Here is a 26,985-nt window from a genome sequence, read left to right on the forward strand (position 1 = left end):
ATGCCAGGCTGAGAAGGGGCAGGCTCTTGTGCCAGGCAGTTTTGGCTCTCTACCCCGACTCGGGACCTGTGGGCTCTGACCCTGGGACACCACAGCACTCTCAGAGCCTCAGGGCCCCATCATAGTTTTGACAGAGCCCTTCTTTGGAAGGCTGTTGTAAGATTAGAAAGCTTTCGCCTTGGTTCTCTGTTCTCTGCCCTCTTACCCCTGATCTTCCTCTTTCCTGCCATTCAGGTCTCAGTTTAAATGTCACCTCCTCAGGGAGGCCCTCCCTGACCACTCAGTCTAAAGCAGGTGTCAGCAAACGTTTTTGGTAAAGAGCCAGACAGTAAATATTTTAGGCTCTGTGGGCATTCTGATCTGTGGCAACAGCTCAACTCTGCCATTGCAGTGGGAAAGCAGCCATCAAAGATTTAAATAGGCATGGCTGTGTTCCAGTAAAACTCTATGGATATTGAAGTTTGAATTTCTTATGATTTTCACGTGGCACACAGTGTTCTTTTTATTTATTTTTTCAACCATTTAAAAATGTAGAAGCCATTCTTAGCTCACGGGTCATATGAAAACAGGTGGCAGTCTGGATCTGGCCTGCCGTGGGCTGCCAACCCCTGGTCTAGTCTTAAACGTAAGTGTTTCTGAGACACTTATAACTATCAGATATTTTTTCCCTTCTTCCCTCCCTCCTTCCTTTCCTTCCTTCCTGTGTTTATCATCCGTTTCCCCCTCTAGGATATAATCTCCTTGAAAGCAGGGAGCTTGTCTCCCTCTCTCTCCTTTCTTCTGTCCTTTATCTCTTCCAACATTTTTTGAACACTTTGTACCAGACATTATTCCAAGTGCATTATGCTCAGTAATTTATTTAATCCTTTTAATAACCCTATGAGGTACACTGATTAGCCCAATTTCACACATGTGGAAACTTGAACATCATTCCGTTGTTCCCAGAGTTTAGAAAATGCTGAAGGTGTCAACAAAACAGAGTTACCAATGAAAACTTTTGAACAAATATGATATTTCATATTTTTTTAAAAAGGGAATCAAAGTGGTTACCATCAAGTGGTTATTAGTCAAGGTTCAATCAGAGAAGCAGAACCAACAGGAGATCTTTATTAAGGGATTTATTGCAAGGAATTTTCCTAAAACAACACAGATTTATTATAATTCTATAGGTTAGAAGTGTCATGGGGCTAAACTCAAGGTGTCAGCAGGGCTACATTCTTTTGGAGGCTCTAGGGGAGAATGTGTTTCCTTGCCTTTTCCAGCTTCTAGAGGCTGCCCACATTCCATGGTTTTTGGTCCCATCCTGTATCTTCAAAGCCAGCAATGGCATCACTCCAACCTCTGCTTTGATCATCACTTCATTTCTGACTCCGACTGTCCTGCCTTCTTTCCTTTATAAGGAGCATTATGATTACTTTGAACCCACCCAGAAGGATCTCCCTGTCTCCAGGTTAACTGATTAACAATCTTAATTGCCCCTTGTCATGTGACATAATATATTTACAGGGTCCAGGGATTAGCATGTGGACACCTTTGGGAGGTATTACTCTGCCTCCCATGCCATGGAAAAATAAGTTCTGTGTTGGCTTTCCCTGTATTTTTTGTTACCATTTAGCATTGTGTCATATTCATTTACACATGGGGGAGAGTTGGGAATAATTTTTTAAAGCCTGTTGACATTAGTGTTTTAATCTGGCCCTGGCCACTTAGCAGGTAATAAGCACTAGAATTACCAGGCACAAATGAAAAAATTGGGCTTGTAGAATTCAGTGGAGTCAGGTGCAGTAGGTACTGCTGAGAGATTTTGTGAAAAAGTACAGATTCCAGTCCTATTACAGACCTGCTGGAGCTTGGGCGTGGTGCCTGGGAATCTGAATTTCTCCTTGGCTCTCCCCTACCTTTACCAGACTCTGCTAGTGCCTGCTCATAACGTCTTGGAGGGTCTTACTGCTGCCTAAGGGCTTCTTCTCAGCACAGTACAAGCCAGCTGTGCTGGGGAGTAGATGCTGTCAGAGCACCCCTCAACCAGTAACTCAAAAGAGTTGGAGGATAAACACCCCCAATCCTTTGCCCCTCGCGTGGGGCAATTCTATGGTCATATTCTAGTTTCCTGGAACCCCTCAGTGGGAGTAAGCTTCAGCTGCCCTCAATGGTGACCCACTTGAACACACACACACACACACACACACACACACACACACACAAACACACACAGCCAGCCCTTCTTCATATCCTTGGGTTCTGCCTCCTCGGATTCAACCAATTGCAGACCAAAACTATTTGAAAAACAATTCCGGAAAGTTTCAAAAAGCAAAACTTGAATTTGCTGTGCCCTGGCAACTATTTACATTATGTTATGTATTAAAGTAATCTACAGATGATTTAAAGTATACCAGAGGATATGCTTGGTTATATGCAGATGCTACACCATTTTATACAAGGGACTTGAGCCTCTATGGATTTTGGTATCTGTGAGGGGTCCTGGAACCAATCACCCCAAGGATACCAAGGGAGGACAGTGTTTGTGTGTGTGTGTGTGTGTGTGTGTGTGTGTGTGTTATGTATTTATGCTTGGATGATATAAACATTCAGGAGTTTAACTTTGTTTTGAAAACCTGCTTTGAGGATATCTCATGAGTTTTCACCCATGATACTCTCATTGTAGTTTCTTCTTTGAGACAAGATTTACTTAGGGAGTGTTTTAGAATTTCCTACTTATTGAGTGTTAAATGTAACTTTTGTTACTCATTTCCAATTTTATTATATTTTCACTCAGTAGTATATACTAAACATTTTCTGCTTTTTGACTTCACAGAGACTTACTTCACTGTCTAATTCATAAACAACTTTTGTGAAGTACACAGAGAATTGGAAAAGTTTATTTTTTATTTTTAGAGTATAGTGATGTTTAGTAACTCATTATTTAAATTCTATAAACATTTAATTTGTTTTTTAGATTATAGAAGGCTTTGAATACATAGGAAATGAAAGGATATATTTGATAAACATTAACATTCTGTATAATAAACAATGCCAAAAATAACTTTCTTCCTAATTGTATTTTATATATTTATTTATTTTTGGCTGCATTGGGTCTTCGTTGCTGAGCGCGGGCTTTCTCTAGTAGTGGCAAGCAGGGGGCTACCCTTCGTTGTGGTGCACGGGCTTCTCATTGCGGTGGCTTCTCTTGTTGCAGAGCACGGGCTCTAGGCTCACGAACTTCAGTAGTTGTGGCTCGTGGGCTCAGTAGTTGTGGCTCACGGGCTCTAGAGCTCAGGCTTAGTAGTTGTGGCGCAGGGGCTTAGTTGCTCCGTGGCATGTGGGATCTTCCTGAACCAGGGCTCGAACCTGTGTCCCCTGCATTGGCAGGCGGATTCTTAACCACTGCGCCACCAGGGAAGTCCCCTAATTGTATTTTAATAAAAAATACATACTCTTAAAATACAGTTTATAAATGAAACTTTGAACAAGTTTACAATCATATTTTAATTGATGTGTAGTTGATATACAATGTTGTGTTAGTTTCAGGTGTACAGCAAAGTGATCCAGTTATACATTTTTTTTTCAGATTATTCTCCATTATAGGTTATTACAAGATATTGAATATAGTTCCCTGTGCTATACAATAAATCCCTGTCGCTTATCTATTTTATATATAGTGGTGTGTATCTGTTAATGCCACACTCCTAATATATCCCTCCCCCCCTTGTCCCTTTGGTAACCACAAGTCTGTTTTCTGTGTCTGTGAAGTTTACAATCATATTAATTTCAGAGTCCTGAAATTAAGACTGTTTATGTTCTCCCTATAGACTTTAAATATATATATATTGAGATATAATTGACAAACAACATAACCTACACTGACTTCTCTGTCTTCCCTGTCTTAATTCTCCACTTCTGCATCTGGGCAAACTAAGACACTCCCTTCAAGAGTTTTTATGTCAATATCAAAAAAAAAAAAAAAAAAAAAAACAGAAAAAACCAAAAACACAAACAACCCAATCCAAAAATGGGCAGAAGACCTAAATAGACATTTCTCCAAAGAAGATATACAGATTGCCAACAAACACATGAAAGAATGCTCAACATCACTAATTATTAGAGAAATGCAAATCAAAACTACAATGAGGTATCACCTCACACCAGTCAGAATGGCCACATCAAAAAATCTACAAACAATAAATGATGGAGAGGGTGTGGAGAAAAGGGAACACTCTTGCACTGCTGGTGGGAATGAAAATTGATACAGCCACTATGGAGAACAGTATGGAGGTTCCTTAAAAAACTAAAAATAGAACTACCATACGACTCAGCAATCCCACTACTGGGCATATAACCTGAGAAAACCATAATTCGAAAAGAGTCATGTACCACGATGTTCATTGCAGCTCTATTTACAATAGCCAGGACATGGAAGCAACCTAAGTGTCCATTGACAGATAAATGGATAAGGAAGATGTGGCACATATATACAATGGAATATTACTCAGCCATAAAAAAACCAGAAATTGAGTTATTTGTAGTGAGGTGGATGGACCTAGAGTCTGTCATACAGAGTGAAGTAAGTCAGAAAGAAAAACAAATACCATATGCTAGCACCTATATATGGAATCTAAAAAAAAAAAAAAAGGTCATGAAGGACGTAGGGGCAGGATTGGAATAAAGACGCAGACCTATTAGAGAATGGACTTGAGGACACGGGGAGGGGGAAGGGTAAGCTGGGACGAAGTGAGAGAGTGAAATGGACTTATATATACTACCAGATGTAAAATAGATAGCTAGTGGGAAGCAGCCACATGGCACAGGGAGATCAGCTCAGTGCTTTGTGACCACCTAGAGGGGTGAGATAGGGAGGGTGGGAGGGAGACACAAGAGGGAGGAGATATGGGGATATGTGTATATGTATAGCTGATTCACTCTGTTATAAAGCAGAAGCTAACACACCGTTGTAAAGCAATTATACTCCAATAAAGATGTTAAAAAAAATTGTTTTTATGGTAGGGACTTCCCTTGCAGTCCAGTGGTTAAGATTCCACACTTCCACTGCAGGAGGCATGGGTTCAATCCCTGGTCAGGGAACTAAGGTCCTGCATGCCACGTGGTGCGCCCAAAAAAAAAAAAAAGAATTTCTTATGGTAATCACACTTGGTAACAACTGCTGAGGATGATCCTGTTAAAAAAAAATCATCTCCGTGCTTACCATGTGGCAGGCCCCATTCTTGGCACAGGGAATGGAGAGATGAGTTAGGCATGGACCCCTGAGGAAGGAGGAAGTGGGATTTCAGCAGATGTACAGAGCGTCATTTTAAGATTAGCCCATTGAGACTTTTGGGAAAACAGCCAGCTAAGCGCACACTTCTACTTTTGCTTTACCCCTTGGCTCCACTAGGTTGACAGTAAAGGGATTTATTATTTTTTTTAAAGGCATAAACCGTTAAGGACTGGAGAACGGGAGAGGAGACAAGAGTGAGAGCATTTTGGAGAACAGAAAGCAGATGGGTTAATCGGCAGAACTGAGAAAACCCAATCCTCCGACAGCAGAGGGGAAAGTCAAAGCCAACTTGATTTATCCCCCAAAATCCCTCCCAAAGCCTCGGGAATTGGTACCAATTCCTGAAAGTAAAATTGGGGATAGGAGTGGGCAGCAGAGAGGAGGATGTGAAATAAAGGAAATTCCCTAAAAGTCTGTTTGAGGAGCAGTCAGATTTGCAGATCCTCCTAGCCCCCGCCCTCCTCTAGGTAACTGGCCACCTACCTCTGCAAAAGTCTGGAGGTTTATTCTTTGGAGACGGTAAAACAGAGTATCTGGGCTTGGGGACCCCAGCACATTTTCAGACAGAGGTACTATATTGAAAACAGGAGGATTAAGTGAAGTCTTGTGTTTAGTTCCCTGGGACTGCTGTAACAAATTACCACAAACTGTGTGGCTTCAAATAGAATCGTATTCTTTCATAGTTCTGGAGGCCAGAAGGCTGAAATCAGAGTGTCAGCAGGGCCATCCTCCTTCCGGAGGCTCTGGGAGAGAATCCATCCCTTGTCTCTTCCAGCTTTTGGTGTCTGTCGGCATTCCTTGGCTTGTGGACATATCTCTTTCTGCTCTGTTTTCACATTGTCTTCTCCTCCAAGCTTCTCATCTCCCACTGCCTCTCTCTTATAAGGACACTTTTGATGGCACTTAGGGCCCACCTGAATAATCCAGATCTCCTCATCTCAAGAGCCTTAACTTAATCACAGCTACAAAGAACCTTTTTCACGAATGAGATACCGTTCACAGGTTCCAGGAATTTAACATGGATATACTTTTGGGGGCTGTTTTGGGGCCTGCACGCTGAGATACCCTATTCCAGTCCTTTGCCACATCTGCAGGGCTGGCCCCATTGCTCACATCCAGGGGCCAGGCAAATTGTATGTAGTGGTCTTTCCCAGGCCATTCCATTCCAGGTAGGAGACTGGAAGAATCTTCTCCAGAAAATCTGGCTAGACTCAGAGGAATCACCTAAAGATATTTTAACATCAGGGGGTTCCCAACAAATGGCCCAGTTCAGTGTCAGCAGCCCACTTCCCAATATATACAATGATCAGCTTCTTGGTCCCCTTACTCTTAAATATGAGCAGAAGATCAAGAAATATCAGACATCTGAGCGTGCCCTCTTAAATGAAAAATTGAGAACAAAGCAAATAGAGAAAAGTAACTAAAGAAAACAGACAATGCAGGAAGGAAAAAAAAAACTAAGAAAACTAAAAAAATCAAAAACAACTTTTCAGAGAGTTACCCTGAAGCAAGAACAAGATGCTATTAAAAATAGGAATATTTTGAGAACAAAGAGGGCTTCTTGGAAATTAAAAGCAGAGATATTAAAAATTTAATAAAAGAGATGGAAGATAAATGTGAGAGTTTGTCTCAGAAAGTAGGTCAAAAAGACAAAGATAGAAAATAGGAGAGAAAAGATACATTGTTTCAGGGACCGGTCTAAAAAATCCCACATTTGAAAAATAGGCATTTTATCGAGAAAGAAGAGAAACAGGGTGGGGTGGGGGAATCATCAATAAAATAATTCACAAAAATTCTCCAAAACTAAAGAACATGTGTTTCCAGATTGAAAGTGTTTACTGAGTGCCCAGCATGCTGGAGAAAAATAGGTCCATAGCAAGGCACATCATTGGGAAATTTTGAAATACCAAGAACTAATTTGTGAAGAGAAGGAGAAATAGGTCACTTCAAAGTATCAAGAGCAGAATAACTTTGGACTTCTCCACCAAAATTCAGACATAAGAAGGTAGTGGATTAATGCCTTCAAAATTCTGAGGGAAAATGATTTCCAACATAGAATTCTATACCCAGCCAAACAATCATCAAGGGAGCAGATAGAATAAAACCATTTTCAGATATGGGAAGTTGAAATTTTTCTCCTTCCCACACACCCTTTCTCAGGGAGTTACTGGAGGCTGAACTTTTTGGCTATGCCAAAAAGGGTGTGTGTGTTTGCGGTGAGAGAAGGAAGAACAAGACACAGGAAACAGAAACACAGCACAGGGGAGAAGCAGATGGAATCCCCAGATGATGGTGAACGGACATCCTAGGATGACAGCTGTGCACCAGAGTCGGTAACAGGTTAGATTCCAGCAGGTCTGAAGACTCCAGGGAGATTTCTTTAAGAAGGTGAACACATAGAGTTTCTGAGGCATTAGAAGGAGTTGAGAGGATACTTGCACCACTGGCAAAGAGTTTGGAGTTGATAACAAATACTGAGAAAATTAGGTCAGCTTGGGTGGGGTCAGAGAACAAGACAATAATCAACTTAAAAAAAAACAAAACTGGGACTCCCCTGGTGGCACAGTGGTTAAGAATCTGCCTGCCAATGCAGGGGACACGGGTTCGAGCCCTGGTCCAGGAAGATCCCACATGTCATGGAGCAGCTAAGCCCAGGTGCCACAACTACTGAGCCTGCGCTCTAGAGCCCGTGCTCCACAAGTGAAGCCACCGCAATGAGAAGCCCACGCACTGCAACGAAGAGTAGCCCACGCTCGCCGCAACTGGAGAAAGCCTGCTTGCAGCAGCAAAGACCCAATGCAGCAAAAAACAAAATAAATAAATAAAAAAACAAAACAAAACAAACAAACAATATAAAAACAAAAACGCTGTGGGGAAAAGCAAAAGGACATCATAGTTTACCATGGTGCTCAGTGGTGAATGTCACAATTATGTAATTAGTAAATATTGATCTCGCCAAAATTACCATATACCTATCATGAGAGGATGGGGGAGTGGGAAGGGCATATACATATGTGCTGGGGCCAAGTGTAGGGAAGGAAAGAGAGCAGAACCCTCAGATCCTAGAGAGGGAAAGCAGATTATTCTGAAAACTGAAAAATTTAGAAGTGGCAATCAATAGAAGCATGTTATTTAGAGACATGGAATTAAATATAAAAAATTTAGCTTAAAGTAGTTGAAGTCGTTGCCTTTGGGGAGGGGGAAATGGGAGGAAGAAGTGAAGTGGGGACTTCTGCTTTTAGAATATTTGACTTTTCAATTCATGTATAACCTTGATAAAATAAAATCTAAAACCAAAAAATAAAAAAGGACAGGCATACCATATATTAAAATGTTGTTTTGATAATGGCTATCTCTGCATTGTGGACCATGGATAATTTCCCCCCTTTTTCTTACTTGTCATTATTTAAAAAATTTTTGTCTGCAGATAACATATGGCATGAAGTGAGAAAAAAAATATTTTTTAAAGGGAGAAAGAAAAAAAGGTCTGCCCAGAGGCAGCCTTGGAAACCAGTGTTTCCATCTGTCACCAGGTCTCAAAGTGAGGAGAGTGAAAAGGATACAAAGGTGAAGCGGGGTGGGCAGGGAAAGAAGAATTGACAGAGCTTGGTGACTCACAGAATAGGGAGGTGAGGCAGTGTCACAGAGAGAAATATCAAAATAACCATGGCCTTGACTTCCTGTTTTTAAATAAATATGACAAGCTGGCATATTTCTAGTTTGTGAAAGATGACTGAATGTTCCTAGTCACAGCACGGTGTCAAAGGGTGTTACTTATGAATACATTTTATGCTTCTACTTTTACTCACCTGCTATTTACTTTACATAGCAGTCCAAGTGATCCTTTTTAAGCATTCATCAGATCACATTACTCTTTTGCTCAAAACCATCCCATGGCCCCTCATTTTACTGTGAACAAAACCCAAAGTCCTCTTAGTTATCTACAGTGCCCAGTTTGGTCTGCCTCTTGCCCCTGCAGCAGTCTCTGACCTTCTCTTGTACCTTGTCCTCTGCACCCCAACTCAGTGGGCTTCAACTCATTGAATGTGGCAAGCTCATCCCCAGCTCAGCACCTTTGCACATGCTGATCCTTCATTTCCCTTCCTCTAGATATTTATATAGTACCTCCTAGTCATAATTCAGGTTCCATCACAGATGTCACTTCCTCAGAGGGGCCTTCAGGAACCACTCTGCCCACTTACCCCAGCCAGCTACTATCTCTTGCAACATTTTACTTTCTTTTCTTCAATGCACATATCACCATGTGAAATTATCCCGGTTTTCTCTTTTTAAAATGTTTTAAAATTATTGTTGAGATATAATTCATTTAACATAAAATTCAGCATTCAAAACATCCAATTCAATGGCTTTTAATCTATTTATTATGTTGTACAACCATCACCACTGTCTGATTCCCAAACGTTTCCATCACCCCAACAAGAAACCCTGTACCTGTTAGCAGTCACTCTCCCCTGCCCCCATCCCTGGCAGTAGAAACCAACCTACTTTCTGTCTCTATGGATTAACTATTCTGAACATTTCATATAAATAGAATCATATACGTGGCCTTTTTGTGTCTGGCTTCTTTCACTTATCATAATATTCTGTTTCTTATAAAAATTTGCTTCCTTATTATCTATCATCCCCTTTAGACCCTCAGAAGCTCTAATGCCTAGAATAGTGCCAGTATAAGTCATTAAATATGGATTCAGCACCTATTATGTGTTATGCACACAGTAGCACAAAAAATCCTCTCCAAGGAAACTCTCTCTAATCTTTATTTTTTCCTAAGTAGTCTTCAATTCTTCCCTCATGCATCCCCAAGGAGGGTGATGGGCCAAGACTTAGTAGGCTGGTTTGAGGAAGTCTCCCCATTCTTGGCCCAGCAGACATGATCCAGCTCTCTCCAGAAAGGGACACCTCACACCAGCACAGAGGCCCCAACCAAGATTGAAACAAAAGATAAGTCCCAACTGAGCACCAGTTACTAAGGGGTTTCCCTGTCCCTTTGGTTCTTATTCAAGACAAATCTGTGTGACAGTTAAGATATTCACCTTAAATAAAAAGTGGAAGGGACCATGGGACAAGGAATATGGGAAGCATCTAATTGCACAGAGAATAACCTCCATGACCAAAAAGCAAGGAAATCAGGGCCTCAGTCCTACAACCACAAGGAACTGAATTCTGCCAACAACCTAAATGAGCCTGGAAGTGGATTCTTCCCAGAGCCTCCAGATAAGGATTTAGACAGGCTGCTGTCTAGACTTCAGCCTGTGAGACCCTGAGCATGGAACACAGCAGAGCCTGCATGGACTTAGGACCTAAGAACTCTGAGCTGGATGTGGTTTAAAAGACAAAAAAGGGCTTCCCTGGTGGCGCAGTGGTTGAGAGTCCGCCTGCCAATGCAGGGGACACGGGTTCATGCCCCGGTCCGGGAAGATCCCACATGCCGCGGATCAGCTGGGCCCGTGAGCCATGGCCGCTGAGCCTGCGCGTCTGGAGCCTGTGCTCTTCAACGGGACAGGCCACAACAGTGAGAGGCCCGCGTACTGCAAAAAAAAAAAAAAAAAAAAAAAAAAGATATTCACCTGGCTGCCTGCAGTCCGCCACTAAATGCAGGCTTGTTCTCAGGACCCCAGGGCTGGTTGGATCACTTGGGCCAGCTGGTAGACTGAGAGGCCCGTTAGAATAGGAGTTAAGAAACCAGATGCTGGAGTCAAATTTCCAGAGTCCAAACCCCAGCACCGCCACTTACTACCTCTGTCACCTGGGGCAAGTTACCCTCCCTGTGCCTCAGTTTCCCCAGTATGTATTTCAGAGTATTCTTTTTAGATTAAATGAACTAATATTCATGAAGTCTTAGAATGATGCCAGGTACATATTTAGATGTTTCTCAAATTAAAATAACCCCTCCCCAGATAATATATGTATTCCTAATGGGGCAACTGCTTCCAAGTGATGCTGCACTCCTTTTTTTGCTTCTCCTGTGTTGGAAATACTGGTTGTTGTGACATCTAACCACAGTTTTGTTTTTTGTTTGTTTGTTTTTAACTTCATTTAAAGACCAAAAGGGTAATTCCTCTCTGTTTCCTAATAGGAGAAAAGTAGAAACATTCCAATTATTCGTTAATGGAAGAGTAAATGCAGACACTGAAAATGACTCACATGTATGGATATTAACTTAGGAAAGGGCCTGTGCTCTGCCTTGGCGATGTAGTATAGTGGTTAAGGTCATGGACCTTGAAGGCAGACCACCTATGTCTGAATCCCAGCTTGACTACCTATGGCTGTATGATGCTGGCTAAAACACTTAACCTCTCTGGGTCTCAGTTTCCCCATCTGTAAGGTAGGGTTAATAATAGTGCTTATCATATAGAGAACTATTGTTAGGATAAAATGAAATAATACACCGAGAGCAACTAGCACAAGCATTGTAAGTATTCATTAAGCCTTAGCTGTTACTGTTTAATTAAAAAAAAAAAAGCACAAATGGACTTTAGGATTTAAACATATTTCTATGCATTGAAAAAATCTGAGATAATTTATAAACTGCTCTAAAATTATAACTGTTTTTCACTCTCTTCTTCATGCTTTTCTGTATTGTCTGAAAAAAATTTTTCATAATAATAAGCCAATACTACTTTTGTAACCAGAAAAAAAAATTTTAAGTTAATTCCATTTGGGGGTGGGGGCATTAATAAATAACTCCACCCTCCACTGCAGAGGCAATCAATGAGTTATTTGCCTGTCCTTGCCTTTTGTGTTTGAGGACTGTTTTTCCTGGGAAATTCTTGCTAGAACACGAAGTTACCCTTGTTTGCTTAACTTTTCTCTCTGTGAATCAGCCTGTTAAAGGCTGGGTGGGTTCTCCTTCCCCCTGCCTGACTCTGTTGCAGGGGAGGAGGTACTGACTCACGAAACCCCTGGTTCATCTGGCCATTTACTTCACTCACAGTCATTCAGCAGAGTTGGGAAACAAACATGGCCCATCCAATCAACAGAATTCCATGGTTCGTCTCAAAGATCGAGACAGATTCATATCTATTACCCTGGGAAGATGTTTGTGATCGCACCACTCAATGAAAATAAACAAACCAACTACAGAATGATATTTATTCAACAAGTAGGTATTGAATTCTTAGCCAGTCTGTTCAAGGCACTAGGGACACAGCAGTGGTGAGCGGAGAAAAACCCCTGCCCTGGTAGAGCAGAAATTCTGGAAGAAGAGAAAGAGAGCACAAGAAAACAAAGTTAATTTAGGTAATGAAAATTGCTATGATGCTGAAACAGGAGGGAAAGGGGCAGGGCACAACCTTTAAAAGAATAACATAGCCTGAGGACAGGACATAAACTGATTAGAACCAAACAGGTCCAAGATGGCAGATGAATCAACTTCCACTAGACCTTGAGCCTCAGTATATGCTCATTGCAACACATCAGCAAGCGAAATCATACACCCATGGGCGCCATGACAGTTCCAAGGCCGACCATAAAGGTCTAAAAGTGGGCAGTGACCCAATTCCTGGGAATCTCCACCCCCTTCCCCCAAATAGCTGGAATAATCCTCCCACTCATTAGCCTATGAAATTACCCACCCCTATAAAAACTGACAACCCCATACTCTGGTGCCACTCTCGCCTTCTGAGGTGGCCCACGCTCTGTCTGTGGAATGTGTTTCTCTCTAAATAAATCCACTTCTTATCTATCACTTTGTCTCTCACTGAATTTTTTCTGTGATGAGACATCAAGAACCTGAGCTTCATTAAGTCCTGAAAGGAGGCGTGTAATCTCAATTAAAAGACTGTGGGTTTTGGCTGGGTTCGAGTGCCAGCGTGTGGGTTCAAGTCCCAATCTGATGTCCACTGTTTTAATGCAAGAGAGTGGGAGGGAGGCGGAGCTACTTAGATGGGGTGGTCATGGAGGGCCTCTCTAAGGAGGTGGTGTTTGAATTGAAAACATACAGTGTGATTCCACTTTTGTAAAACATATTCCTCTACGTGTGTATATATGTCTGTTTACTATAAGCATAGAGGAAAAGTCCAGAGAGATACTCATCAGAATATTTCTGCTTTTAACTCCAGATATTTCTGGAGTTCTATTCTATGCATTGGCCTGGGAAAAATTCTCAAGACACTAAGCTGATTCAGGCAGGTATGGTCCAGCCCTCAGAGGACTATCTCCTTTTCTGATTCCCCACATAAGCCAAACTGGGCTGGACTCCAATCTCATCACTGCAAGTAACAGAACCTCAAACTAGTTTAAAGGAGAATCTATTGGCTCACATAAGGAAAAGTCCAGCGATATAATTGGTTCAGGCATGGCTGTATTCAGGAGCTCAACAGTGTCAACAGGCCTGTGTCTCTCTTCATCTCCCATCTCTGCTTTCCCTTCTGTTGGCTTCACTCTCAGGCAGGCTCTTCCCATGAGGTGACCAAGACGTCTTCAGCTTCTGTCCTCCCAGCTCAGCGATCCTAGGGAGAGAAGAGCACCCCTTTCCCTGGCAACACCAGCAGAGTATTAGAGCTGCCTGTCATTGGTTCACTTTGGATCACATGCTTTCCCTGAGCCAGTCACAATGGCTTGAGGGATGCAGGAATCCAGGTGAGGATAATGCATCTACTCTCAGAGACAAAAGGGAGTCTCCCTCACCTGGACCACATCTACTGAGGAGGGGAAAGGACCACCCAAGCTGCTACTGGGAAGGCCAAAAAAAACACAATGCATGATTAACTTTTTGCCACACAGTAATGACACGGGACAGGAACACTTACCACTTCCATTTTACAGAGTAGATTTGAAGCTTAGCAGCTTTCATAAGACCACACAGCTAAGAAGTGGAGGAACTGGTGTTTAATCAAAGTCTGTCTAATGCCAAAGCCCCCACGTGATGATCATAATTTGATAACTATTGTAATGAGAACTACTATTAGTTGAGCACCTATGGAGCGCTAGGTTTTGCAAGCACGATCTCATTTCATTCCCCCTGCAACCCTTTGAGGCAGGTGTAATGGACAGTTGTAGTTGACTCCTTGATATCCATTCCAGCTCAGCCACAGGCCTGGGACCCAATTAATGTAAGGCAATCATGGGAATTGCATCCCCTTGCCAGAGACTGGTTTGGGAATGGGCATGTGACCCAAGTCTGGCCAATGAGAAGTGAGGAGACATTTGCCAGAGGCTTCTTGGAAAGTTCTTCCTCACTTTCAGGAGAGGGTCTGGAAGTGACCCAAGTCTGGCCAATGAGAAGTGAGGAGACATTTGCCAGAGGCTTCTTGGAAAGTTCTTCCTCACTTTCAGGGAGGGTCTGGAAGTGACCCTCTTTTCCTACCGGACATGAAAGAGAATGCCTGTAGCCCTGATAGCTCTTGAGAGTCATCCTACGATGACAAGGAGAACCAGCCTTAGGCAGAAACCAATACTGTAGATGGAAGAACAGAGAGACAGAAAGAACCTGAGTCCTTGATGATATCATTAGGTTGCTAGAACTACCTCTGTCCTACAGTTGGCCTGACCTGGACATCCTGTGAGGGAAGCAGGATAGCCTGTTCTAGTTAAGCCAATTTGTGTTTTATTGGCTCCTTTTTTCTAGCAAAAGGCATGCTAATGGACTTAGTATGGATTTTTAAATCTTTATTTCACGGATGGGGAAACAGAAGCTCAGAGAGATCAAGTGAGTTGCTCAAGGTCACACAGCAAGCCAAGCTTTAATCCAAGGTTTGTCTGATTCCAGACTCATCTCACAGTGTGGTTTCCCCACAGTAGGGGCCGTCCTCCTGCTAGATATTTTTTGAGCACCATGACGCTGAATCCTCCTAACTACCCTGTGAAATAAGTGCTTTTATTATCCCCATTTTGCAGATCAGAAACATTCACAAGGGAGGGGAGGTTGTTTAGCAGAGAGGCTTTTGGATCTGAGGCTTTCCTTTCAAGTTTATGATTCAGAGCCAAGGGCAGATAATAGTCAAGTGGAAGGGGATAGGAGTGGGATTGGGGAGTAAGGAAATCCTGAAGGTTGCAAAATGCTAGGATCTTATTTCAGCCCTGCTGAAGTATTGAGCCAGGAGGATTGGGAAATAGAACCCCAGAAACTCATTTGTCCTCTCAGGATTGGCTCTTAATTAATTTTAAATTTGGGTTAAAAAAATTCATGTAGGGAATACATCACCACTTTAGAAAAAAAATGGAAATATAGGCACATAGTAAGATAACATAATTTTAAAATCTTACCAATACTCCAGCTGTATAATTGTTGACAATTATGCTTAATCCCTTCATGCCTCTATTTCCTCTGGGGAGTCAGGAAAGCTGTTCTGAGGTGGTGGCATTTGAGCCAAGGCAAGAAGGATGAGATGGAGCCACCACTGGAAGAGTGTTCCTGGCAGAGGGAATAGCATATGCAAAGGCCCTGAGGTAGGAGTGAAGTTGGCTGACTGAAGGGATGGGACGATGGCCAGTGGGGTTCATGAGAAACAAGGGAAGGGGGAGTCGAAGGAGATGAGGTCAGGGAGGTAGACTAGAGTCAGATCACAAGAGGGGGAAATGGTTTTGGGGACAGGGAGCTGCTTATGTGCCCAAAACACAGATGATCAGCCAGTAATCCAAGCAGAAGTTTTATTACTTAGCATCCGGCTTCTGAGAGGAAGGGCAGGTGAGAGACACTACCAGGTAGTCGGTACATTTTTACCAAGTGTCTACTCTGTGCCAGACCCTGCCTGGAGTTCTGGCTTCCAGGAACATTTGCTTTGAAGATCAGAAATTCAGGGGCAGCCAAGTCTATAAAGAGTCATTTTTCCAAAGAGGACACCTGACTAGCCAACAAATGGATGGCAAGAGCCTCAAGGTCCCTCCAAAGCAGGCAATGCAGGTTAAAACATTTAGAGACATTTCACAGCTGTGGACTGGCAACAATTTGAAAATCAAAAACCAGCAAACTGTAGAGGAGTGGTTAACAGCTCAGGCTCTGGAACCAGCTTCCTCGGGTTGGTACCATGCTCTGCCATTCCTAGCTGGGTGATTTGGGACTAGTTACTTCACCTCTCTGTGCCTCCATTTCTCTATCTGTCGAATGGGGATAAGAATCGTCTTTAACTCAAAGTTTCTTAGGAGCGTTACATGAGCTATTTCATGTTAAATGTTGAGAAAGGTACTTGGCACGGACTTACCGCCATATGTGATGGTGGTATTATTATTGGTGAGGAAGTGGGAAACAGAAACTTTCATAGACAGCAGTTTGGCATTTGAAAGGCAATGTGCTGGCAATGTGACCAGCAATCCCACTTCCAGGTATTCACCGTAGAGAAGCTCTCACACCTGTAAGGATGGATAGCTTCACCCATAATAGGCCAAAAGTGGTATCGACAGTATAGGTGTCAGCAGGTGAGTGGATATAACAAACTGTGACATATCCCCAGAAAGGAATATCAGTGAGCAGCAAAAATGAATAAACTAGATCTAAAGAGGTCTTAAAAATATAATGTTGAATGAGAAAAGAAACTTTCAGAAGTAAACTCTTAGTATGATACCATTTATGTAAATATTAAAGTCACAAAACAACATTATATGTATAGTAATACCAGAGGTGATATTGAAATATGACCTGGGCACCAACCGATCAGAGCAGAGGCTAACCACCTCAGAGCAGAGCAGACCACCCCAGTGGGTGGTCCAGAAGTGGCTTCTCCATGCTCACTAGCACCTCCCAGCCTCCCCACCCCTGTTCCGTCCATTCTATTGCTTATTAGCTGTATGATGTCAGGCAAGTTGATTAATCTCTCTGGGCATCAGCTTTTTCATCTGCAACATGGGAACAATAGTTGCAAAAGCTAATACATACACAGTTCCCCATGTGCCAAACCCTCATCATAATCCTCATAGTAACCGTTTGTGGTAAATTCTATTATTACTCCCATTGTGTATAAATGGAAACTGAGGCATAGAGAAGCAGAGAAACTTATGGTCATGGTCCGTAGAACTTAACCTATAGGATTATTGCAAATATATAGTAAATAATACATGTTAAGAGCTTAGGAAAAGGTTTAGCACTAAATAAGTGCTCAGTAAATATTAACAGTATTTTTATGTCACTGCCCTGCTCAAAAGTCTTCAGTGGTTCACCATTGCCCCTAGGAGACCGTTTGAACTCCTCAACGTGGGCTACAAGGTCATGGCCTTTTCCCTTCCCACCCCTCTATCTCATTCCCCTGTTTCCCCCTGTTCTCTATTCTCCAATCAACTTTCCTTCTCTCAATTCCACCCATACCCCTCACCTTCCCTCCCACTGGGCCTTTGCACATCCTTTCCCTTTGCCTGAAATGCTGCTTCCTCCTGCTCTTATTTTACCTGGTTAGCCTCTAAACACCTTCACAGTCATATACAGTGACACCTCTTTCAGGAGACCCTGTAGGAATGGGTTAGGTCCTCCTGGTCTGTGTTCTCATAACTTTGAAAACATGTCCCTTAAGTAATGCTTATCCCTCCTGGAATTAATTCTTTAGTGTTGGTCTCCCTCTCTCAACAGTGAGCTCTTGGAAAGCAGGGAACTCCTCTGACTTTATCACTGTTGGTGGCCTGTGGCAGGCATTACAGTCTGGCTCACTCAACACCTGTCCCAATCCCCTTGTAATGTGGCTTCTTGTACTGTAACAGCTAGAAAATGAAAAACTAGATTTCCCAGACTTCTTTGAAGCAGGAGTGATTCATGTGGTCCAGTTTCCCCTGGTAAGCCTTAGAGGCAAAAACAAGCTGTGGGGATGCCAAGTGGTAGAATCTTCTGGCAAGCACAACGGTGGAGATATCTGGTCCTTCTAGGGAATAATAGTGGAGTTCTAGCTGCTAGCCCCTAGCTCCCTAAGTCCTGAGCAGGTGGCAGAGGCAGCAGAGATGTTTCTGTTGGAATAGTTCAGCAGTGAAGTTTTTTATTTCTCCTGGCTTTGATGCTCCTGGCTACAGTGGGGTTATTTAGCAACTGTGGTACCACCTAATACCTTTAATAAATCCCTTGTTCCTTAAGCTAGCTCTAGTTGATTCTGTTGTTTGCAATTTAAAATGCCTTGTGCACGCACTCAATAAATATCGGTTGAATGAGTGAATGAATGATGACCTCTTAGGAACCTCCCTGTTCCCACTGCTTTTATCCCCAAGTGGTAACATCACAAGCCCTAGACAGTTACCTTTCTTTCAAAGGTCAGGGACAGGAAGATGACGTGGAATGTCTTATCACTGGCAGGCCTTGTAGATGAAAGAGAGTCCTAGGAAGGAACTGGGGCTGTCTCCTAGGGCTGCCAGGGGAGCTGGCTGGGGCCTCGGAATGATTGGGCTTGGAGAAAGGATGTTGTGTGTGGGAGAGGGAGTGGGCAGGGTGGGTCACCGAGCTGTCCCGGGGCCGTCGGGGCAGGGGTTCTCTTATTGAGGCCCACCATACGTCAGTGCATGTACTGCTTTTCAGCTGAAAAGCACGTTCAAAAAACATAGTTATGAGCCAAAGATTTTCTAAGAAAGCTTAAACTGCATGTCAGCCAGGCACTTTTGGCTGTGAGTGACAGAAAAACCGATCTTAGGAAATGCTTTGGTTGGATTCCTGCAGAAGCAGATCTGAGACAAGGATTTGTGAGCAAGTAGTTCATTTGGGAGATGATTCTGGGAAGCACTGATGGAGGAAGTGGTAAGTGAGACGGGGAAGGGAAAGAAGCCAATATAAGGGAAGTCACTGAGCAGGTAGTCACTTTAGGTGGCTGAGGCTCAACCCCATCATGGGACTCTGGGACACAGAGTAGAACACAATTCAGAACTGCCCACTCGGTGGGCAAGGGAGTCAGTCATTGGGGAGGGTGAACCCGCCCCCCCAGCATTCTCAGTTTGTTTGTACTAAATGCTCATGGGGGGCAAAGCCCTCAGACAGAGAGCACAGGGGCTAGGAATTGGAAGCCATAAGGTCATTGAGCATCAAAACAATGATTGCCAAGGGGGTATGGGCAGAGGATCAACATCATCTGCTACAGTGACTTAAGCCAAAGAAAAAAGAACATTTAGCTCATGGAGAATAACATGTCCCGGGACATGCCGGCTTCACATACAGCTAAATTCAGGGGCTCATAAGTTATCAGGACTCAGTCTCTCTCTTACTCTCTCAATAGTGGCCACCTTTGAGCTTCAGGCTCTCTTCATACTGGTCTAGCTCAGCAGAAAGTAAGCAATGCTTTCCCAATGACTCCAGAAAAAACCTGAGGGTTGACTCATTGGTCCATCTGGGGCCCATGCCTAACCCTGAACCAGTCCCTGTGGGCAGAGGGATGAGGTATTGATTGCCTGCTTTAGGGCATTTGTACTCCCTTGGAGGCAAGGATGGAATTAGCCCCATCTGTTTCATATTGACAGGGAGTAAGGAAGGGGGCTCCCAGGGAAATCGGGGTGCTGTTACCAGAGGATGGGGAATTGGATACCGAGTAGATAAAACCAAGAGGACAGATGTAGTCCAAGCTCTCCATGTGTAGATGAGAACCAGCACCCCAGACAGGGGAAGGGACTTGCCCAAGGTCATTCAGTTAGACAACAGCAACCTAGCTTCCTGTCTTAACCCAGCATCTTTCCACCAGGAGCCGGTGGCCTCTCAGTAAATCGGGTTGGCTTATCCAGTGCAAAACCTTTATATCCTCCCATCCTAGCTTCTTCTCTCGATCCATGAGAGCCGTGTGTGACTCTAACGCATATCTTCCTGCTTTTATTAAATAAATATTTAATCCCTCATTTCCCAGGCAGAGAAACTGAGCGTTTTTTAAAAATGGTGTTAATTCAGGGGTTAGCAAGCTTTTTCTGTAAAGGGTCAAATAGTAAATCTTTTAGACTTTGTAGGCCACGTAAGTCCTCTGTTGCATATTCCTCTCCTCCTCCTCCTTCTCTTTTTTCTTCTCTACCTATTCCTTCTAATTTCTTCAGCCCTTTAAAAATGTTAAAACCATTTTCAGCTGCAAGGGCCAACAGGCCACAGTTTGCCAATTCCCAGTATAATGAAAGAACAAAAGACTTGGTGTCCCAGGGCTTCCCTGGCGGCGCAGTGGTTGAGAGTTCGCCTGCCGATGCAGGGGACACGGGTTCGTGCCCTGGTCCGGGAAGATCCCACATGCTGCGGAGCGGCTGGGCCCGTGAGCCATGGCTGCTGAGCCTGCGCGTCCGGAGCCTGTGCTCTGCAACGGGAGAGGCCACAGCGGTGAGAGGCCTGTGTACCGCAAAAAAAAAAAAAAAAAAAAAAAAGACTTGGTGTCCCAGAGGGTGGACTCTGGTGCTGATTTAGAGCAAATCCCTTCGGCTCTGAGCCTCAGCCCCTCAACCATGAAGGAGAGACCATACTCCCTCTCTCTTGATGCTGATCTAAGAAACAAAGATTATGAACATAAGGTACTATATATTAAAGTACAAACTAGAGACCCCAAATAACCATGGCTTAACAAGGGAAAAGTTGTTTTTGTAATTGAGATAAAATACACATAATGCAAAATTCACCATTTTAACCACTCAAAAATGTATACTTCAGTGAAGAGAGCAGTTTTTAATTTCTTTTTTAAATCTATCTTGGGGGCTTCCCTGGTGGCGCAGTGGTTGAGAATCTGCCTGCCAATGCAGGGGACATGGGTTCGAGCCCTGGTCTGGGAAGATCCCACATGCCCCGGAGCAACTAGGCCCGTGAGCCACAACTACTGAGCCTGCGCGTCTGGAGCCTGTACTCCGCAACAAGAGAGGCTGCGATAGTGAGAGACCAGCGCACCGTGATGAAGAGTGGCCCCCGCTCGCCACAACTAGAGAAAGCCCTCGCACAGAAACGAAGACCCAACACAGCCATAAATAAATAATTAAAAAAAAAAATCTATCTTGGATCTGAGGGGGTATGAGTGCTCCAGGGCCAGGATGGCTCCATGGGGTGGGGCCTAGGCTCCTAACTTGTTCCTCCTCCATCCCTAGAGAGGCAACCTTTCGACATGGTCCAAGATGGCTCCCCAACACCATGTCTGTCATTTCAGCCAGCTGGAAGGGAACAGTGAAGGGAAGAACATTGCCCATTCCTTGTGAAGGCCAGGACGCAGAAGTGGGTCCAGGGGATATGTAGCGGAGGAGCTTTCCATTAGCTACAACGTAGTCGCATGACTCCACCTTGCTGCAAAGAAGCCTGGGATATGTGGTAAAGCTGTGGGAAGCTGTGTGTCCAGCTAAGAATCAGGTGTTCTCTTACTAGGGAAGAGGGGAAGGAACAGATATTGGGGGGAATCATTCATAATCTTTGCCCAAAGCATCTGGCTCAGAGAGGCTCTACAAAAGATAACTGCTATTGTTGTTTCTTCTTTGAAAAACTCAGTAGGTGTATTTGAAAGATATACATAAATACTGGATACGGATATGACCCTGCATTGGATTTTGGAATCAATACAGTAAGGTTTAAGTCTCTATTTTCATGGCTTCCTAGGCTATGTGATCTCTCCGAATCCTGTTTTCATCAGTCAAGCAGGGATAAAGGCATATTATTCACGCCGGGGCTGGGAAAATCAATGAGCATAAAGCTCATGCACAATGTCCAGCCCAAAGGGGGTGCTCAGTAAAGGGTCATTTTATTGACGAGAAATGTGTATGATAGGTAAGAACATGAGCTCAGAGATCAAACAGACCTGGGTTCAAATGGAGACTCTTCTACTTCCTAGCGGGGCAAACTACTTAACCTGGCTGTGCCTCAGTGCTCTCATCTGTGAAACGGGAGCGGTAACAGCTCCAGCCCACTAGATGGGTTTCAGGCTCCAAGGAATTGCTGGCACATTGAAACCAGCAGCAAGGTGAGTTATTATTAGGTCCCCTTTCCCAGTTTGAGCTTGTGGAGGAAGAGGCAGGGTCAAAAGCTGTTGCTGCAAACCTAATGTTGTGCAAAGAAGTCATACGTGAAAGAATTAATGCTGTATTGTGCCAACACACAAAGTTCAAAACAGGTAAAAATAACCGTTGGTGTTGGAAATCAGGGTAATGGTTACCATTCAGGGTGGCAATAGAGGCTGGAAGGAGGCTTCTAGGGGACTGGAAAATTTCTGTTCCTTGGTCTGGAGGCTAGTTACCCTAGTGTGTTGCTTCTGTGAAAATGTATTGAGCTGTCACTTGTGTATGTGCACTTTTCTGTATGTATGTTACACTTCAATAAAAATTTCCCTCTAAAAAATAGTTGTAGTGTATTAGAAAGCCAGCAGTGGCTGAGGGGCCGAGAGGCAGAGGTCGGGGCATCCTTCCTTGCCAGCCACCACAGTTTCTGTTTCAGCTTGAGGTACAGGCGTCAGCTTCCCCTCCAAATGCTCAGCTTGGCGTCTACCACTGGAGCCTCTGGCCACAAAGTTCCCCTTTCCCTGTGATGTGGCCTGATTACCACATCCGGGTCCAGTCTGGTGCCAGCCAGCCTGACTGCCCATGTTATCAGCTCCTGGACCTTGGGAGAGACTTGTTTAGACAGGGGAACTTCCATAAGTCACCGGAACAGCAGCCTCATTTCATTGATCTTACAGCTGGGATTAGTGCTGTTCAATCTTCATTTCATTAATCCAGACACTATGTATGTAGCTCTTGACAAGGTTTGTGGTTGGTGCAAAGATGTTTCATTCATTCATACAATAAATATTAATTAAGCACCGACGAGGCACTGTGCTGGGTACTGGGGATGCCTCTGTGTAGAAAATAGACATGATCTCTGTTTTCCTGGAGCTGACTTATTAGTGGAGGGAGATAGACAATAAATAAGCAAATAAATATATAGTATGTTAGATGGTGATGGATGCTATGGAGAAAAATTAAGCAGAGATGGAGACACAGAGTGTAAGACAAGTTTGGGGGCGGAGTTTGCAATTTTTAACAGTGTTCAGGGAATGCCTCCCTGAGAAGGTGACATTTAAGCAAAGACTTGAAGAAGAGGGAGTGGGCCAGGTGAGGATGTAAGGAAAGAACATTCCAGCCAGAAAGGAGAGTAGGGAGCTGAGGTCAGAGAAATTGCAGGGAACCAGATCCCCTGCCTTGGGGGGTCAGGGTAAAGATTTTGACTTTTACTCCAAGTGAGAAGGAAGCCATGGGGGGATTTGAGCAGAGAAGGGAGATGATCTGATTCTACTGTAATGTTGGCTGCTGTTTTCAGAGTAAGTTATTGAGAAAAAAGGTGAAAGCAAGGAGACTGGTGAGGAGGCTGCTGCAATAATCTGGGTGAGAGATGATAGTAGCTTGGCCCGAGATGGTATCAACAGAGGAGTATGGATTCTGGATGTATTTTGAAAGTAGTGCCAGAAAAATTGCTGATGGTTGGATGTAGGGGGCGGTGAGAGACAGAAAGGAATCCTAGATGGTGCTCACATTTTTGGCCTGAGCAAATAGAGGGATGAAGGAGACATTAACTAAGATGGTTAGAAACATGATGGGGCAGTTTGGGTGGGGAGAAAGTCAGGAGCTGGATTTGGGGCATACCGATTTTGAGATGGCTGTCAGATCTCTAAGTGGATATGTGGAAGGGGCAGATGGAGATCTGGGTCTGAGGTTCAGGACAGAGGTCTGGGCTGAAGCCATCCATTCAGGGAAGTCAGTGTTTAGATAGTATTTCAAGGCAGGAGATTAGATTGGAGAAGGTATCCAAGGACTAAGCTGTGGGGCGCATCCAACACGGTCAAGGTCAGAGAGGCAGGGAGAAAACCAGCAAAGGGATTGAACGGGAGCAACCACCATTAAAATAAAATTGATTCACCATTATTAAAATAATAACTACCCTTGGAAAAGATTGTATCAAGGTGGAATGCACTCCAACATAAATTTTTACAAAAAAATAAACAAATCCGGGCTTCCCTGGAGGTGCGGTGGTTGGGAGTCCGCCTGCCGATGCAGGGGACACGGGTTCGTGCCCCGGTCCGGGAAGATCCCACGTGCCACGGAGCGGCTGGGCCTGTGAGCCATGGCCTCTGGGCCTGCGCGTCCGGAGCCTGTGCTCCGCAGCGGGAGAGGCCGCGGCAGTGAGAGGCCTGTGTACCGCAAAATAAATAAATAAATAAATAAATAATCCAAAGTGCAGAAATGTATATACTTACGTGAGTAAAAATATATATAGTATTTTAAAACCATCATAGATTGGTTTAGGCAAAAATCATCAATGAGTGCTAATCTGAGGGCTTGGAGAAATTTATGAGGAACAAAATATTTCGTTGGTCTTCACTTGTCCCCCCAGTAGATTCCTTATTAGTTTCAAGGAGAACTAGTATACCTTCACCAGGAAATCAAAATCGACATCACCAAGGAGGGGCAGATGGACATCATGTTTCTCCAAATGTGATAGCCTGAGAAAATACAACATCACTTAAGCCATATTTCAGCCAGGGATGTATAACTTAAATCACACTGGGGGCAGACTGTACTTTCCAAAGATGGTCACACCAATATGTGTCCCATCTCAAATACTTTTCTAATGAAGTGACATCAACATGTCTTGTCTAGAGGTGGAGTCCACGTTCCTTGGCCTTGATTCTGGGCAGAACATTGTAACTTCTTCAACTAACAGAATTCAGTGAAGGTGCCACTACATGACCTCCAAGCCTAGGTCATAAAAGGCAATATGGCTTCCAACATTCTGTCTGTCTCTCACTTGGATGCTTGCCCTTCTGTCCCAGCCAGCATACTGTGAGGAAGCTCAGGGCACATGGAGAGGCCTGGTGTAGGTGTTCTAACCAACAGCCCCAGCTAAACCCCAGCCAGCAGCCAGGATCAGCTGCCAGATATAGGAATGAATGAGCCTTCAGGTAATTCCAGCCCCTGACCTTTGAGTGTTCCAGCTGAGGGCCCAGATGTAAGTCTTCTCTACTACCCACTTTCCGAATTCCAGTCCTATCAGAATTTGGGGTAATCTGTTACACAGCAATGTTAAGAGTACAAATCTCAAGTGAGGAACATTCTATGCAAAAACTGGCCTGCTTTCTTCAAAAGTGTTAATGTCATAAAAGACAAAGAGAAGCTAAGGAATCATTCCAAATGACAGAAAACTAAAGAGACGTAATAACTAAATACAAAACATGGTCTTGAACTGGATCTTGTACTTGAGGGGGGAAAAATGCTGTAAGGGATGTTATTGTAACAACTGACAAAATTGGAATATGGATGGTAGATTAAAGTATTATATTAAGGTAAATTTCGTGAATTTGGTAACTGTGCTTAGTTACACAAAATAATATCCTGTTCTTAGGAAAGATATGTTGAAATATTAAGGGGTACATGGAGCATGATGTTTGTAATCTATTCTCAAATGATTTCAAAAAATAAATATTAGTGGGCTTCTCTGGTGGCGCAGTGGTTGAGAGTCCACCTGCCGATGCAGGGGACGCGGGTTCGTGCCCCGGTCCGGGAAGATCCCACATGCCGCAGAGCGGCTAGGCCCGTGAGCCATGGCCGCTGAGCCTGCGCGTCCGGAGCCTGTGCTCTGTAACAGGAGAGGCCACAACAGTGAGAGGCCCGCGTACCGCAAAAAAAAAAAAAAAAAAAAAAAAAAATTGGTGAATCTGGGTAAAGGGCATACTGGAATTCTCTGAATTATTCTTACAGCATTTCTATAAATTTGAAACTGTCTTGCAACCCGTAATTGTGGTTGCGTCTTGGGTGGAAAAAGGAACATGGAGGAAGGAGCCCCACTTTTTCACCCTTCTGTAGTTTTTGGAAGTATTACCTGGTTAAATAAATAACTAAAAAGTGAAAAGTAACCAAAGTTCATTTATTAGACACATGTTCTAGGCACTGTGTTACTACTTACATGCTCCAGACCATTCTCATTTATTCCTCTCAACTATGCCCATTGCACAGAGGAGAAAATTTAGTCTCCAAGAAAGGAAGTGATTCACCCAAGGCAGAACTCAGAACCAGGAGTTAACCCAGGTCAGTCTCATCTCAGAGGTGTGAGTTTGGCAGGATCTTCATTGTTTAAAGGAAGAAAAAAAAAGCATCTGGCTCTTACTGTGTGGGTGTGGATTGTCCATTGTGAAGATTAATTAGGGGTGTAGCCATTTGACCAATATTCAACAAACATTTATTGAAAAATCTTTATTGGGCTCAAAGGCAGATTACTATGATTTTCGAGTACTGGGCGGTATTAGGAGTTCTAGAGTGTTCTGGGGTGAGTGAGGGGCAGCCAGGGTGCAATCGGGAAGTATTTCTGTGTAAACTGCCTAAAGAGATTCCAGAGGAAGGGGTCTTGACTCTCCAAGTATCCAGTAATTTGAGGTGAGTTATTTTTTTTCCTTGTCAATAAATACTTTCTTCCCTATTTCATATTTATAGATTGTGTTCTTTTTCTAAAATTACATGAACTTCAAAACCTAACCACTAAGAATCGAAGAGGGATCTCACAGTCTGGAGGAGTTGAGCAGTTACAACACAGTGGCAGGTGCACTGCTGGGGGAAGTAGAGGTACCGTAAGTAGCCCTGATCCAGTCACTCAGAAGTGCCCAGGCTGTCCTTCCCATTTCCTCACAGTTGCCCCCAAACTCCTGTTTGACCAGCAATTGATATTTTTATCATCTACTTTCTTGCTGTCCCAAAAGTGACACGGGTAACTGGCGATGGCTCTGTAGCATGTGTGTGATAGTATCAGATAATATAATGAATACTTGTCTGCTAGGCACCCCCCAGTCTGAATTTACTGAATTCATCTCATTTAAGCCTCAGAACAGTCCTATGAGGGACAC

This window comes from Phocoena sinus, chromosome 15 (genome assembly GCF_008692025.1).
Source record: "Phocoena sinus isolate mPhoSin1 chromosome 15, mPhoSin1.pri, whole genome shotgun sequence".
NCBI lineage: Eukaryota > Metazoa > Chordata > Mammalia > Artiodactyla > Phocoenidae > Phocoena > Phocoena sinus.